We start from the raw sequence: 15,907 nt of genomic DNA, 5'->3' as shown, positions 1-15,907 counted from the left end.
TTTTTAATCTTTCGTTTATTCTTTTGTCCTTGAGAGGATGAGTGCTGAGGAACAACACAAAGTAACGTATGTCAAATATTACATAGTGTAAATCAGTAATTCTCAACTTTTTTTTTTTTTATAACGGCACACTTTTAACGATTTCGAAATTTGGCAGCATAGAAAGAAAAAGATAAGTTTAAAAGTTGTTTTCTTACCTATAATACACTGTGTAAAATAGTTTATGATAATAATTTCGAATGTAAAATAAAATAATATAATATGTACTAGAAAAACAACAGCACGTTTATTAAGGGATTAATTACAAGGTAATAATAAGAATAGTTTTAATGAGAAATTTGAGCTGGATGTTTCTTTTTGATAATTTCATTTATATTTGGTCGTAAAATTGACAATGCTACTCTCATATCGTCTTCTACATTTAACAGTCTCGATCTTTTTTTCGTTTTTATGTTGGTTAATACTGAAAATCCGAATTCACACAAATAAGATGTAGGAAATTGTAATAATATTTTTAAAGCCTTTTTTTGGTTATCATTGGATAATCGCATCTAATATCGAAGATAAAAGCAGTTTTAACTGTTGTAAAAACAACAGTTTTCTTTTACAGTGTACTTTTTTTTAAATTTAAACAAACTTTACTCGTAATAATAATAAAAAAATTATAATTTTTACTACATACATTTCTAAAATTAGTGGCACACAAAAGTGCCGCAGCACAGTGGTTGAGAATCGTTGGTGTAAATAATGATAGGGTTCAACCAAATGAACTCAGTAATGCTAAAATTACTTATAAAGCTGGAGTTAATATAATGTTGAAAATGTATTGGATATTCACAGATAGCCTCAAATCTAAAGGTGTTGAGATGATGCGATATCACTGCTAGAAAATATCTAACTGCAAGGTAAACATTTACTATTAGAAACTTTTATAAAGAAACCTAATTGTTTTATCCATACACACCAGTTGAAACTGTTTTGCTTTTTTTAAGTAAAATAGGCCTAAAAAAGCCTTATTGGTTTAAAAAAAACTTAGCTAATTTTTAAAATTCTCTTTTTTTTATAGAAATTACGCAATGAAGTTTTTTATACCCAATGAAGTGTGCCTGTATGAAATCTGTTACCCTCTTTTTCAATTGTTGAACATTTATAGTTATCCAACGTCAGTATCAATCGTTTAGAACGGAATCATTATAAAAAAAATAATTTTAAACCTAAAATTTAAATTTAAATTGTAACATTAATGAAATCGTCTTCTTGGAAATTTTTTCACTTTAAATTAAAAAAAAAAAAATTCTTCTCAGCAAGCCGGAAGGGCAAAGGTAGATTCCTTTACATCTGAGTTACTATCTGGCAACAGAAATTGTTGATGATAGAAACAATAAAAATTAGGGCATAAATAATTTTTCTGCCCTTAATTTCTAAGATATTGCAGTTATCGAAAAACTTAAAATACAAAAGTTGTTCATCTCAATGAGGCGCTAATTTAGCTAATTGGATTTTGAGTTCTAAAGACCATGACCGGTGAAGACCTGTAAAAATTTTCCTAAAGTCGTGTCATGAATACCATTGCAGTAGGTAGTCTTCCTCTATGAATGTACTTAAAAAGACTCTAGGCAAGCTGGAAGGCAAATACGGATTCTTTATTATCTACTTAATATTTACAAATTCCTTTCAATCTTTAGACAAAAATAATGAAATATTGCAAGATGGGAAATACCATAGATAATTATTTGATTATATAAAACTAAATTTAAAAAAACAAATTCTATGACGAAAATATGCAGCATTGCACAATTTAGGCTTAAGTTTATAGATGGAAAAACACAGTGATGCAATAAAAATGACATTTTAAATTATTTTCATTTCATTGTTTTCAGAATCTTGAATATTTAGACTATCAACCCAACTCTTTTTACCTCCTGTCAATCAAACAATCCTCTTGCATCACAATCCTCCCCCTCCCTGTATCTCATGATACCAAAATTATCTGATTAGGTCAAGTACTTGATATAGATTTCTTCCCGGATGTATCGATACTCTTTTAGATACGGAATGGCACAGACAGCCTGGTGCCATCAGAAGCACTAAAAAAAAAAAATCCCTAAGAGTTTTCGTCACAACTCGTTTTTATCAATTTTTGTCAACACGAGAAAAGTGGTTGACAAAAGATGTGTTTTGATTGTTGAAAATCTCGAGATCGTATGTTCGTAGATAATTCTGTCAAATTGAGGAGAAGATAAAAATTGACAGATAAGAATTGTCAACTTGAAGCAGGGAAAAGCCTGGAACTTATACTATAGGGATCATTAATTTCTGAATTATTTCGATTAATATTTTAATCACCAGTTAACCCTTCTTTGCATGATTTTTTTTTTGTGTGTGAAATAAACCAGGGCGATATAATTCATGCTCTAGATCAAAGGAAAAATGTTTAAAAAATCCTAGTATAAACATATAATATAAAATAATTAAAAAACAGTATGATGGAAATATCCATCATCATGCAAATTTACATGTTAGGCACAGTACAAAATCTTCAATGTCTCTCTCTTCTGAATTTCTCCACTCATTATCGCTTTTATTAGCAAAAAAATGTCAGATTAGTTATAAAAAAATATTCAAGAAATGGCACGCTTCTTCCAACCACAACAAACAGCGGAATGAACTATAGCTACGTTCCTTATTACGCAATAGTCGCGAATAGTTACCAGCAACAAACCAATTTACAGTACAGCTGTTTTGAGTACAATTTTTTGTTTTCTAAATGTTATGATGGAAATTACCATCATAATGCAAAAAAAGGGTAACTAATCATTTTTTTTTTCAAAAAAAAATTAAGCTTTTTTTTTACTGTGCTTCAAAAACAACTGAAATATTTTATTTAGCAAATGATCATAAGAAATTATTAGTTAGTTAGCTTTTTTCATTTCAGAAAAAATATTAATTTTCAATTTTCATTTTTTTTTGTAAATTATTAATTTTAAATATAGCTTTCTGTTTCAATAAAGTAATAGAAGCGGTTTCCAAACTACTGTGTATTTAGAGCAAATAGCTAAAATTATTTTTAATACGAAAAATAAATTATGTTAAGATCATCTTAGAATTTTATTATTCAGTATTTCAATTCTATTAAAGATATTAATAATTTTTCAAGTGAAATATATTAATTTTTTAAATGAATTATAAAAATATTAAAAATAACTGAGCTATAAATATAAATAAAAAAATAAGTTAGCTATAAATTATAAAAATTTTTTGCTAGCTATAAAACATAATTTTTTTTATTTATAAATTATAATTTTTTTTGTTAGTCATAAATTATAATTTTTTTGTTAATTATAAAATATAATTTTTTTATTTTAATTTAATTCAGTTATAAATTATAAATTTTTTGTTAATTATAAAATATAATTTTTTTATTTTAATTTAATTCAGTTATAAATTATAAATTTTTTGTTAATTATAAAATATAATTTTTTTTATTTTAATTTAATTCAGTTATAAATTATAAATTTTTTCAATATATGATATCCAAAATACTATAATTCAAAATATAATTTTTTTATTAGACAGCTTTCTTACTTCCAAAAATATTTTTTTATCACTTACCTCCTTTTTATTCAAAACACAAGATGAGAATCTGAAAATAACAATAAACATTCCAATAAAATAGACACCCAAAAATATATTCAATACATGAAAAAGCTAACAAAACAAATGCATCTTATTAAAATAATATTTTTGCTACGCTAAAGATTTATTTTTTAATTTATTCAATTTAAAAAGTATCATTAATTTATACAATGATTATATGACTGTGTAATATTTTGCACTACGAGTCATTCCAAAAGACAGGCTCATTCCGTATGCTAGACAGGAGAACGATGAATAAATCTGACGCTGAAAATTGCATGCAAAGAATGCTTTATGATCATCAAAATCGCCCAAAATGACTTCGCCTTTTCAGAAATCCTTTTTCACGCCAGTGTTCTCTTTTTGTTGCTGACTTAATCATTAGTCTCGGTTTCATAAGTAGAATCATTAGTGATCAGGATCAATAATAAGCTCATAATCAATCATTGGTTGATTAATCATTATCAATCATAAGTTCATAAACAATAATTAGTTCATTAACCATCATCAATCCATAGTTCATTAAGTTGGAATAGAATAAGTGCGCTAGAGACAAGTGAAGATTTTATTTTGTTCGAGATGAGAGACAAATTAATTCGACACGAACAAATGGTCCGACATTTTTGCACATTTTTGAAAGTGTACATCATTATCTGCTAGAAATGAGGACATTATAAAGAAAGGAAATATTGAGATGAATTCCATGCATATTCATTATATTTCTATGATCTATGTTAGACTGACTGGGAATTTAGAGGATGAGCGGCGCATGCGCGTCGATATGAAAAGCATGATTTATCAATTGACAAAAGAATCAAACGGTCTTCATTTCGAATTAAAGAAAAAAAAATACAATATACCAATTAACCTAAGCCGTTTTATGGAAAAATCAGTAAAAATTTAATTGAACTGTTTAGGAAATCTGTTTTATAATATTAGTACACACTGATTAATATGCTTACTGCTTCAAAAATAATATTGCCACATTAGCTGAAAATAATAGGGACACTGTATGAAGAAATGAAGCATTAAGTTGACAGATTCTGCGCATGCGCACTATTGTTTTGAAGATAAGAAAATTAGCTTTGATAAGGAAACTGCATTTAGAACAATGTGGTCAGACTTAAATAACTTGTCCGACATTAATTCTAGATTTTTAATAGCAGTTGATTTTGAAAAATTAAGAACGATACCATGTATCCTGTCTTCTTAAATAATCAGCTTTCTTTAGAAAAAATGTATCTGTTCTAAATCTATATTCATATAGCATAGCTACCATAATTGGTACATCTATTGTTTTCAGTTTAATAACATTAATGGTCTATTTTGAAGCAATACTTGTTCCATTTTGAAGTGGACCTCGTAACTGTGAATCGCAGACAGATGAAGGCGACATAGCGCTGATATCCCCTGTCAAAGATTCCACTCCACACCAGCGGAAGGATATTTGGCCCTCACGAATTTAGATGTTTACATGTTGTTTTTCGATGGAATCGGGTCACAAACCGGAGCCTTTCGGCGCCAAATATCGAATTTTAAAACAAAGTGACGTCATTATAAAAGGTGTCCCAAAATTAACACAAAATTTGAATTTGCCCCCATTCATGCAGTAAAGTCTTGACAACCCTATCAAACAAAATTTGACAGTTGATAGTTTAAGGTTTGTAAAAATGGAGTGTTACACGATAGAGCAACATGTTAATGCTAGATTTAAATTAAATAAAAAAACACAGATTTTTTTTTCTTTAAATTGGTCTATTTTTTTATAAATTGTAATGTACACAGGATAGGGTTATGTATAGAATAACACATAGAGCAAACGGCCTCCATAGTTTTGGTATAATATACGAACTCTTTTGTAGAAATTTTTCATGACCATTTTGCATAAATGTGGCTGAATTTCGTTGATGCAGCGTTGTATTTCCTCCTTCAATGCGTGCTTGTGGACTTGTTCGCACAGACCTTTGACTTCAAATAACCCCATCAAAAAAAAATCCACTGAAGTTAAACCACACAATCTAGGGGACCAATTCCCAAATTTTCGAAATGTGGCCACCAGATTTCCATTATTTTTGAAATATTGTTCAACAATGAAAACAAAATGTTCTATCGTTTAACACTCCATTTTTACTAACTCTAAACTATCAGTTGTCAAATAGATTTTTTAATAGGGTTGCCAACACTTTACTAAACGAATGGTGGTAAATTCAAATCTTCCTTTAATTTTGCGACACCATTTATAAGTGCCACCACAATACTTTACCTTTAATTGACGTCATTATTGCTATAATTGAAATAAGGAACATTTCTGATTTTTGTGGGCTCTAATTCCACGTCCTTCCATTCCTTTCTGATTGCTCTAATTCCACATCAGTTCATCTTTATATAGCTAAATCTATGATCATACACTCATATTACAGGGGAAAGTTGTCATCTTCTGTTGGTCAAAGTGATTTGAAGCGTCTTAGTATCACAGTGGAAGAACGACTTTTAAAGGCTAGCTGCCTGCCATGGAAGATTTTTTGGGGGAAATCATACTTCATTGGCAGGAAAAAATGTCAGCAGATTGACCGCAATGACCAATTCACTGCTAAAGCTGCTATCGATCTGTTGATTTTAGGTAGATTCCTATAGGAAGACTGCCTATTGCAGTGGTTCTCATGAAAAGACTTCGGGAAAATTTCTTCATTTCATATATGTATACATATAACGTTTTGCCCATATTATCTTGTGAACAGCATAACTAGAGTAATTCTGCTTGGATTTTTACTGGCTTGGAGTATGTTGTTAGAAGCTATTTTCAAACCCTGATTTTGACAGTTTTCCCGTGAGGTTTTGTCTAAGAACTGAAAGGAATTTCAAAATTTTACCTTAGATATAAAGGAATCTACCTTTATCTTCCAGCTTACCGGGAGGAATTTTTGAATAAGGTTGGTTAAGGGAAAGCTGACCAAAGGATAAAATTTATCCCATTAAATAAATCGCGGAATGGTAAGATTATAATTAATGTAATTATAATTAAACTAAATGGATTAAATCAAAGTTAAAAGAAGATAATAAATTGCATACGGAAGAATTTTGCTTAATAACTTTTTTAGTGCAATTGTGTTTTTTCCATCCTGTTTTAATCAATTTATTTCATTTAAATTTCCCTTTAAAATTCGATTATTTTATACCTTTTATGTAAATAAAAGCATAGTTCCTCACACACACACACTCACACAAGAGTTTGATGAATCAAAACAGTTCATAAAGCTCTAAACTTAAATTTCACGGTCTGAAAGATAAATAAGCAAACGATTTCGAGGTTTTATGATGCCGTTCTTGTCTCTATCGTAGTATTTTAACAACAAATTTCGGTGTACGCATCGGCATTATCAGTGTTTGTTCCACACCTGCGTCCCAGGAAATGGGTAATAAAGTGTTTCCTTAATGCACGTGATAACATCTTGAGGCTCTATTTACTTCTCAAATGTGAAAAAGCTAAGAAAAAGTGAGTAGTTGATAAGAGAGTAAACTTTCCCTCTTCTGGAAGAAAAAAAAAAAAAGATTCTTAAATGGTAATTTCTGTTGCAAGAATACATTGTTTTAAATTAATATAAACTCATCAATGAAAATTGTTGTAACTTCTTGACACTTGTAGTTTCTTATAATGAAAATTAAGCAAACTGATTTGGTTTTCAGAGAATATCTTCGCTTTGAAATGTTGAATTCATCCGGGATTTTGAAAGCAACCGCGATATTATAAATATAATTAAGTAATAAATTTTAACAACTTGCGTCTAATAATAAAACATTAAACGATAAATAATAATAACATATAATTCTTCCGATAAATTAATTTCTTTAAACAATACTTGTCACTGGTGCTCAAAAATAATTCTATATATTCTTCATATATTTTTAAAAATTTTAAATATTAGGATCTTATTATAATTGGCGCAGTTTTGTACTTTACACTATATTTGAGTTTCTACTGACTATAGTCAATAACTGTAAATCTAGTAAAAACAATTTTTTATTGAACCTAAAAGTAGACTTTTTAAATTTAAAATTTTTATTTTTAAAAGTTAATTTATAATATATAATTATATATAATTATTATGTAGAAGAATTTTGAAAATATTTTTTCACAAATTCATTACCAGGTGGCGCCTCGAGATTGAATTCGAAATTAAATTAAATTAATTTATAACCTGATAGTTTCTAAAAATATTAAAATAAAACATTGTTAGAAAGCATAAATAATCTAAAATTTCATGAACTTAAAGCTCAAAGAAGCGAGTGAAAAATCGATTATGCAATTCCAACTTCACAAATATGAATTCCAGTTCATTTGAATAAAAATACTTTAAAATTCACTCACATATTCAAAAACAGATTTTAATATTCAAACAATCATACTTATAATTAATTATAATTTAATTATAATGTAATTAATTAATTAATTATACTTTAATTATAATTTAATATTAATTATAATGTAATTATAATTTAACAATTATAATGTTACGTTTTACGAACTGAGAGATAAATTATATTTTGGCGACACTCTTTATCTTCAATTTCCAAAATTTTATGCTTAGGGAATTTCAATTCATCAAGTAAAAGAAGTCATAAAATAAAATAGCTTTAACAATATGATCTTCTTTACATCTCATTATCTTTGAAAATCTTCCCTAATATATCTTAAATTTTAAATTACTTTTTAAAATGACAAAATTATAGACATAAGAGTTCATAAAAGCGATATTGCACTGTAGAACCAGAAAACTGGTGCATGTGCATGCAGATAACCAATCACAGTAATGCAATGCGATCGACAGCGCTTATATAAGTATATAAGACAAAGTCTGGCAAAGTTGTTAGATTGGTTCCTGCTGCTAATGAGATGGCTATCAAGATTTATGTGAATTTGAAAGTGTAGTTATAGTCGGCGAGAAGGGGTTTACCAATTTCGAGGTAGCGATGAAATGTGGATTTTTTGCACACGACCATTTTACGAGTGTACCGTAAATATCGATAATCCGATAAAACATCAAATCTTTGACATTTCTGCGACCGGAAAAAGACCCTGAAAGAACGGAACCAACGACATCTTACGAGAATCATTAAACATGAAAGACGTGCAACCCTTCCTGAAATTTCCAGGGATATCAATTCTGGGACATCAACAAATGTTAGCTTGAGAACTATTCAAAGGGCAGCATTGATATGGGCTTTCGTAACCGTTGGCTCACTCGTGTGCTGTTGTTGATTGGACGATACAAAGATTTACGCCTCGTCTGGTCCCGCCAGCACCCACATTTGACTATTGATGACTGGAAACACATTGCCTGGTCTGACAAGTCTAACTTCCAATTGTATCGGACAAATGGACTTGTACAGGTACGGAGACAACCTCATGAATTCATGAGCCCTACATGTCAACAGGGGATTGTTCAAGCTGGTGGAGGCTCTGTCATTGTATGACTCGTGTGCATTTGGCGTACTATGGGATCCCTGATACGTCTACAGACGATTCCAACGGGTGACAGGCACATAAGAATCTTGTTTGGTATGACTCGTTTACAGTTAGTGTACTAAGGGATTCCTGATACATCTACAGACAAACTCTAATAGTTGATAGGTATGTAAGCATCTTGTTTGGTCATCTACATCCGTTTAAAAGGAATCTGTTGTGTATTCTGATGGACTTAAGACTATTCCGGCAGGACAATGAGACACTCCACACACCGAGGGTTGCTACCGAATGGCTCCAAGAATATTCTTCTGAATTTAAGCACTTCTAATGGCACTTAAATCCTCATACATGAAGCATACTGAATATATCTGGAATCCTTGCAACGTGCTTTTCAGAAGAGATCTCTACCCCCTCGCACTCCCATGTATTTGTGAACTGCCTTGCAGGATTTATGATGTGAATTGCTCACAGCACACATCAGACATTAGTAATTCCATGTCATGACATGTTGCGGCACTTTAGCGTGCTCAGGAGTCTTACACTATATTAGGTAGGATTAATAGTTTTCTTTGATCTTCAGTATATAAACTTTCAAGGAACTATCTACACGAATATCATAATGTTCGTTTATATAGGTGCTGAAATGAATAACACTTAAAACTAGTCTTGTGAAGTCCATGAAGAAACGTTAAGATAATTAGAATAGAAATAATTTACGTATTCACCTTGTGATACCGACTTTTGCTGAAGTTGTGTTGGAGTATTCACTATTTTGTTTAATGCCAATACCATTGTAATGATACCTGTGGGAAAAAGAGCAAAGAATCTATAAAATAACAGGCTGAAATGCAACCGTCTTATAAATGCGCCATGCTGTTAATACATTTTCTACATGAAATTAAAGAAAGTTGCGAAAAACACTTTTACGTTACGGTTTTCACAGAGACTGATTTAAAAACAAATCATCCTCTATTCCTCATATCGTAAAGTTTTTCTATTACATTGTTTTGATTGCTTTAAATATATTGATTTCCAGAAGACAAAGAAACAATAAATAATCTTATTAAAGAGGAGAGTTAAATGTTACCCAAAAATGTACATTCATTTTAATTAATCGTTACATAAAAATTAATAATACATTCATAAAAATATTATAAAAATAATTATACAAACATAGAATTTTGTAATTAAACATAAATTTTAAAATTTCAAACTGTTAATGTTAAAATAGTAATCTGTTTTTAGCATGTTAATTGTTAATTAAACGCATTATTTTTTTCGATGGATGCTCTTCACTCGTTCCTTGCAACCGATTTTGAGCTGTAAACAATATGTTCGTTTACTTTAGAAAAAAGAAAAAAAAAAAAAAAAAAATTGGTCCTCTGAATTTTGAATGAGTGTGGGGATGGATTCTATGCTTCCACTTTATTAATTATAAATATTAAATTAATATTAATAATTATTATAAATATTACATTAATTTATTAGAACTGTGCAATTAATACGTTGATCATTCGCTGAAATCTACATTTATAATGGTTAAGTTAGGTTAGTTATGTTAACGCCCCGTTTTTAAAGCAACATTAGAATTATTTTGGGACGGCCGCCGTAATTTTGAACTATGAGCAGATAACGAGGACGACACATGAGCTGGCGACCTCCTCTCCAAGCTTCCTGGCCACACCAGCGGGGGGAGGTTTGGCCCCGAAAGAATTTGGCGTGCACCAGACCCGGTTACATGACGGTTCTTCGGTGGAGTCGGTTCTCGAGCCAGGAGCCCTCCAACTCCGAAGCCGAAACCTTACCACCAGACCACCGCGGCTCCTACATTTATAACAATTGACTGACTTATGAAATTTGTAAAAAAAAAATCTAATATAAAAATACTGTGATTGGATAAAATGGTAATTGTTATAGTAGCTGATTAGATTCATGAAGTTTCCGAAAACTGATAATATTCTATGTCTTTATAAATTATTTCTAATAATAAAATTTAGATATTTGTGAACAGTTGTTATACAAGGTTCATAAAGGCTTTTCTGTCACCTTGTGTATTTCCATGCGCAAAATTAATTATTCAAATTAAAAAAAAAACACCTGAAATCACGTTTATATACTTGCTTTGAATGTCCACGGGCACCTAGCCTTTTGGAAGTAACATCAGGAAAAGTATTTCGAATAAGCTGAAACATGAAAGAAGGTGATAATTAGAAAAAGGAATTGAATATTATTACAACAAAAATAATATATTCTAAGTTATTGACGTATATTTATAAGTTATTTTATAAAAAATGGGACAAAACTTTCAAGAGATATTTCTAAAATTGCACTACATTCTTTCGCAACACAAATATTGTTCTTCCAGATTAAAATATAATATTATTTTATTTTTATGAAAAATATATGATATAAAAATTGTTTTAATAAAAAATGCAGCAAAAAACATTTTATTTTAACCCAATTACAGTGACTGACTGACTCATGGAATTGCGTCATTATTATATTTAAAAAAATGTCTTGTGCAACCCATGAGGAAACTTCAAGATAGCTAGAATTGAAATAATCCATATATTATTTCCTCTCTAGAAGTACCCAAAACTGTAATTTGCTTCTTTTTATTATTATTAATAGCTGAAATCACTGTTTTATCTTCACATACATTCACATTACAAACAATATATGCTTCTTTTATGCTTATTCCTATTTATTATTATTCATTATGTTTATCATTTTAATATAAAAGCGCTGATTTCATTTATTTAACCGGTTCCTCTACGACAGCTTGGAACATGAACGAAAATGTTTTTTGTTCTATAACCAGAGTTGCCAGATAATTTAACCCAGTAATAGACAATTTTTGGCATTAAACTGCTTAAAAAAGAAATAACTTTCTTTTTAAAACATTTTAAAGTTTTTATTTCACATTACAAACAACATGCATGCTTACAAAATCTCAACTAATAATAAGGGCCAGTCCGAGTGAACATGTTTTTCTGTCTATCGAGGGAAGAGGAGAGAAGACTTACAGTTACCAAATTTTGCAACAATATACAGGGTGTTTATAAAGTCCCGGACCCATTTTGATGTTTAATAACTCATAACATAATGAAGATATAAACAAACTTATGGCATTTATTGATGGAATAACTCATATATTTTCCTTTTCAGGTTTGAATATTTTTACTTTTGTAAATATCGTCTGCGCGTGTGGTTAATTTCATTTTCCAGTCTAAATATCTGTACTTTTCTAAATATCGTCTGCTTATTAATTGCATTTTTCTCTCTTTTGTTTTTGGCAACTATTGCAATGTTATGTTTACTTTTGATATGTTTGTTCTATGTAGTACTTTTGTATGTGATGTTCTATTCGAGTGGATATTAAGGAGAATGCATACACCACAAGAGAAAGCACAGATTTTATGGTGGTTCACAGAAACGAAATCGATAGTGCAAGCACTGAGAAATTTCAGAAGAATTTACCAAAAAGATCCTCCATCCAAAAACAGCATCTTGCGGTGGAGAAAGAATTTTCTAGAAATTGGAAGTATTGCAGATAAAAAACGTTCCGGACGTCCTTGCAAAAGTGATTTTCACGTTGAGCGTGTCAGAGAGACATTTTTACACAATCCTAGAATATCTGTGAGATCAGCGGCAACAGAATTGGATATGCCAATTTCGACAGTGTACAAAGTTATTAAGAAAAAATTAAGACTGCACGCATACAAAGTTCAAATTGTTCAAGTTTTGGAATCGAACGATAGGCCTAGGAGGATGGCCTTTACAACAGATATGCTAAGGAGGATAGAAGATGATGCTGATTTTCTGAAGCGCATAATGTTCACCGATGAAGCATTCTTTCATGTTTATGGCATTGTTAATCGCCATTTTACAGAAAAGACGGTCTCATCAGTCGTATACTTAGACATGTTGGAAAACTTCGCATTTCCACAACTAGAAGAGTTTCAGCCACATGTCTTTTTGCAACAAGATGGTGTGCCACCTCATTAGGGTACCATCGTTCGTACTTCTTTGAATGACCATTTTCCAGGAAGATGGATTGGGCGAGGAGGTTCAATTCCTTCGCCACCCAGATCACTTGACATAACGCCGCTGGACTTTTTCCTTTGGGGGTTTGTAAAAGACAACGTTTTCAGGAGGAGAGTGTCGAACATTGATGACCTAAAAGCCAGAATTACAACCGCAAATGGCTCTGTGGATGCCGACATGCTTGCCGCTACCTGGCGTGAAATTGACTATCGACTTGATATTCTCCGTGTGACGAAGGGGGCACACGTGGAAGTTCATTGACAAGGGTCGTGAAACTTTTTGAGTCTATTTAACCATTTATGTTATTAATTTTAATCTATCTTTATTATTTTATGAGTTATTAAACATCAAAATGGGTCCGGGACAAAATAAACACCCTGTACTTCAGCGAATGAAAATATGAGTTTTGGAATGATTTGTTACAATTAAATTACAATTACAATTACAATTAAAATATTATTTAATAAATGACCAAGTGAATCAAATATCAAAAATAAAATGTATACTGTCTTAAAACTCAAAACATTAGTCTTCCTTTTATATAATTTAACAGCTATGCAATTTTTTCTCTGACTTTAGGAAATTTTAAAAAAAATATTTTTTAAATATAATTTACAACATTATTCGATTTTTGTTATGAAAAGCAAACTTATTTCATGTTCCATCAAATCTTTAAATCGTATGTTTTTTTGTTTAGATCATTATTTATTAAATACTTTTCCAGTCCGCAATTTAAATTTAAGTAATGAAAAAAATAATGATTTTTTTTATAATTTATGAATATTAATTTTTTCCCTCTATGTTTGTGTGGAAAATTTCAAACGGATTTTTTTTTTGTTTAAGATTTCTTATTTGATATATTTATATGAATTGTTTATATAATTATCTTAAATATAAGGCTAAAGTTATTAGCCGTGAATTAGAATCATATACAATTTTATTAGTTAAAAAAACGTTATTATATCTCAAATATATGTTTAGCAGGAATTTTTTTTAAAAATTACATGCTACTATCATTTATTATGTGTTATTAAGATTTTTAACATTTCAAATTATATCTCCCACGCTATAATTTCTGAATATGGATGAATAGCACCCACAGTTTCTATAACATATATATGTACTAGATATGTTTAGAAATGATTTCTGTTTCCTTTTGGACGAAAAAAAAGTAATTAATTTTTTTAAAAATCAAAAGTAATTAATTTATTTTTGCCTTATAATTAGTTTGCTGCATATTTTATTATTAAGTAAATGAAGAATAATTTTTGTAATTTTGTTTAGAAATATATGTGAGTAAAATACAAAACATCCTTTATTAAATATCATATTTTTCAGAGATTCATTTTCCTAATAATTTTTAGAAACTACATGCAAGGACTGAAATCATTTACTTCATTAGAATTAAAACATACATTATATTTATTTATTAAAGTTCTTTTCCAATATTCAGTTTATAAAAGAATGAAAAAACTGTCATAATTAAATTAATATTATAAATATGATACGCAAACCAAATGGTCACCAAATGCAATTGATATTTGAATAAAATAAATGCGAATAGTCAACTGGGAATAAGTTAACAAAACACGAACTTAAAAAAAAATCCATTGCATCAGCTTCATTTTAATAAGCATATCATGTATAGTTTTTCGAGAAGTTTTTTATAATGTTATCTTTGATTATGATAATAACATTATGAGAATTTTAAAAAATAAAAATTAAAAAAACTGCATGAAAAAATAAAGCATCTGTTTTCTAAGAAATGATGATATAGAAATTTAAAGATAAGCCAGAATTAATTTTTATTTTACTTGGAGTCCAAAGAGGTTCGCTTTAATTAAAAGATGCAGTGCTATATTTGAAAATTGATAATTCGTAAGCCACTGAAGTTGCTGAGATGTTATTTAACCGAAAAATGATGGAAATAAGTAGGGCTTTTTTAAAATCACGAAACCAGAATTTATTGGTTGTGAAGTTTTTAAAATAGTTTTTGGAGTTCATTGCTTTATGACTTAAATTAACAGATGGGCTTGCAGCTGGTAGAGCAATGCTTTACATAAAATAATATATTGGTTCGAGAAATAATTTACAAATGTTAAAAAGATCGGCTACTAGTCATACTCTCACAGCATTATTCTTACAGTTTGTGTTATGCCTTAATATAAATATAGAGATTTAGTGATGCTAAAAGCGTAGTTTTTCATTTGGTAGTTAAAATCCTCAATAGAGATCGACACATTGAACATTAGTAAGCCATTACACTAATTAGTGTAATCCTCTATAAGACATAGCACCTCCTAATTGCATATCCATCTAGAGAAAGTTGCAAATTTTGCGATTAATAAATTCTAATTACATGACAACGAAAATTTAGATTTCGTTTCCAGCTTTGCTTTCAAACAAACCACACTCGAGATATTTGAAAGAGAAGCTTCCATTTTAGTAATTGGTTTTCTCGTCCCTGGTGCGTATGGTAACGGATCGAATAGCCTCCACTTCAATAACGGGAAATATTTCCTACGGGTGCAGTTGTATCATGGTTGATGATGGACTCTATTTTAGTTATTCATTGCCAGTGTTGTTACTTCGACGGTCATCCAATTTACATCAGATGCTTAAGCTAGGCGGATATGTCTCCATTGTGATTTTTATGTAAACAGCCTATTTTTATCTGTAAATATCTACGAATTATTGATTTTTACATCTTGATTCGACTTCTAATTGTCCATACTAAGTGAGAATGATCAACACTTACTT

The sequence above is a fragment of the Argiope bruennichi genome, chromosome 2 (genome assembly GCF_947563725.1).
Source record: "Argiope bruennichi chromosome 2, qqArgBrue1.1, whole genome shotgun sequence".
NCBI lineage: Eukaryota > Metazoa > Arthropoda > Arachnida > Araneae > Araneidae > Argiope > Argiope bruennichi.
This window is presented reverse-complemented; position numbering follows the sequence as displayed.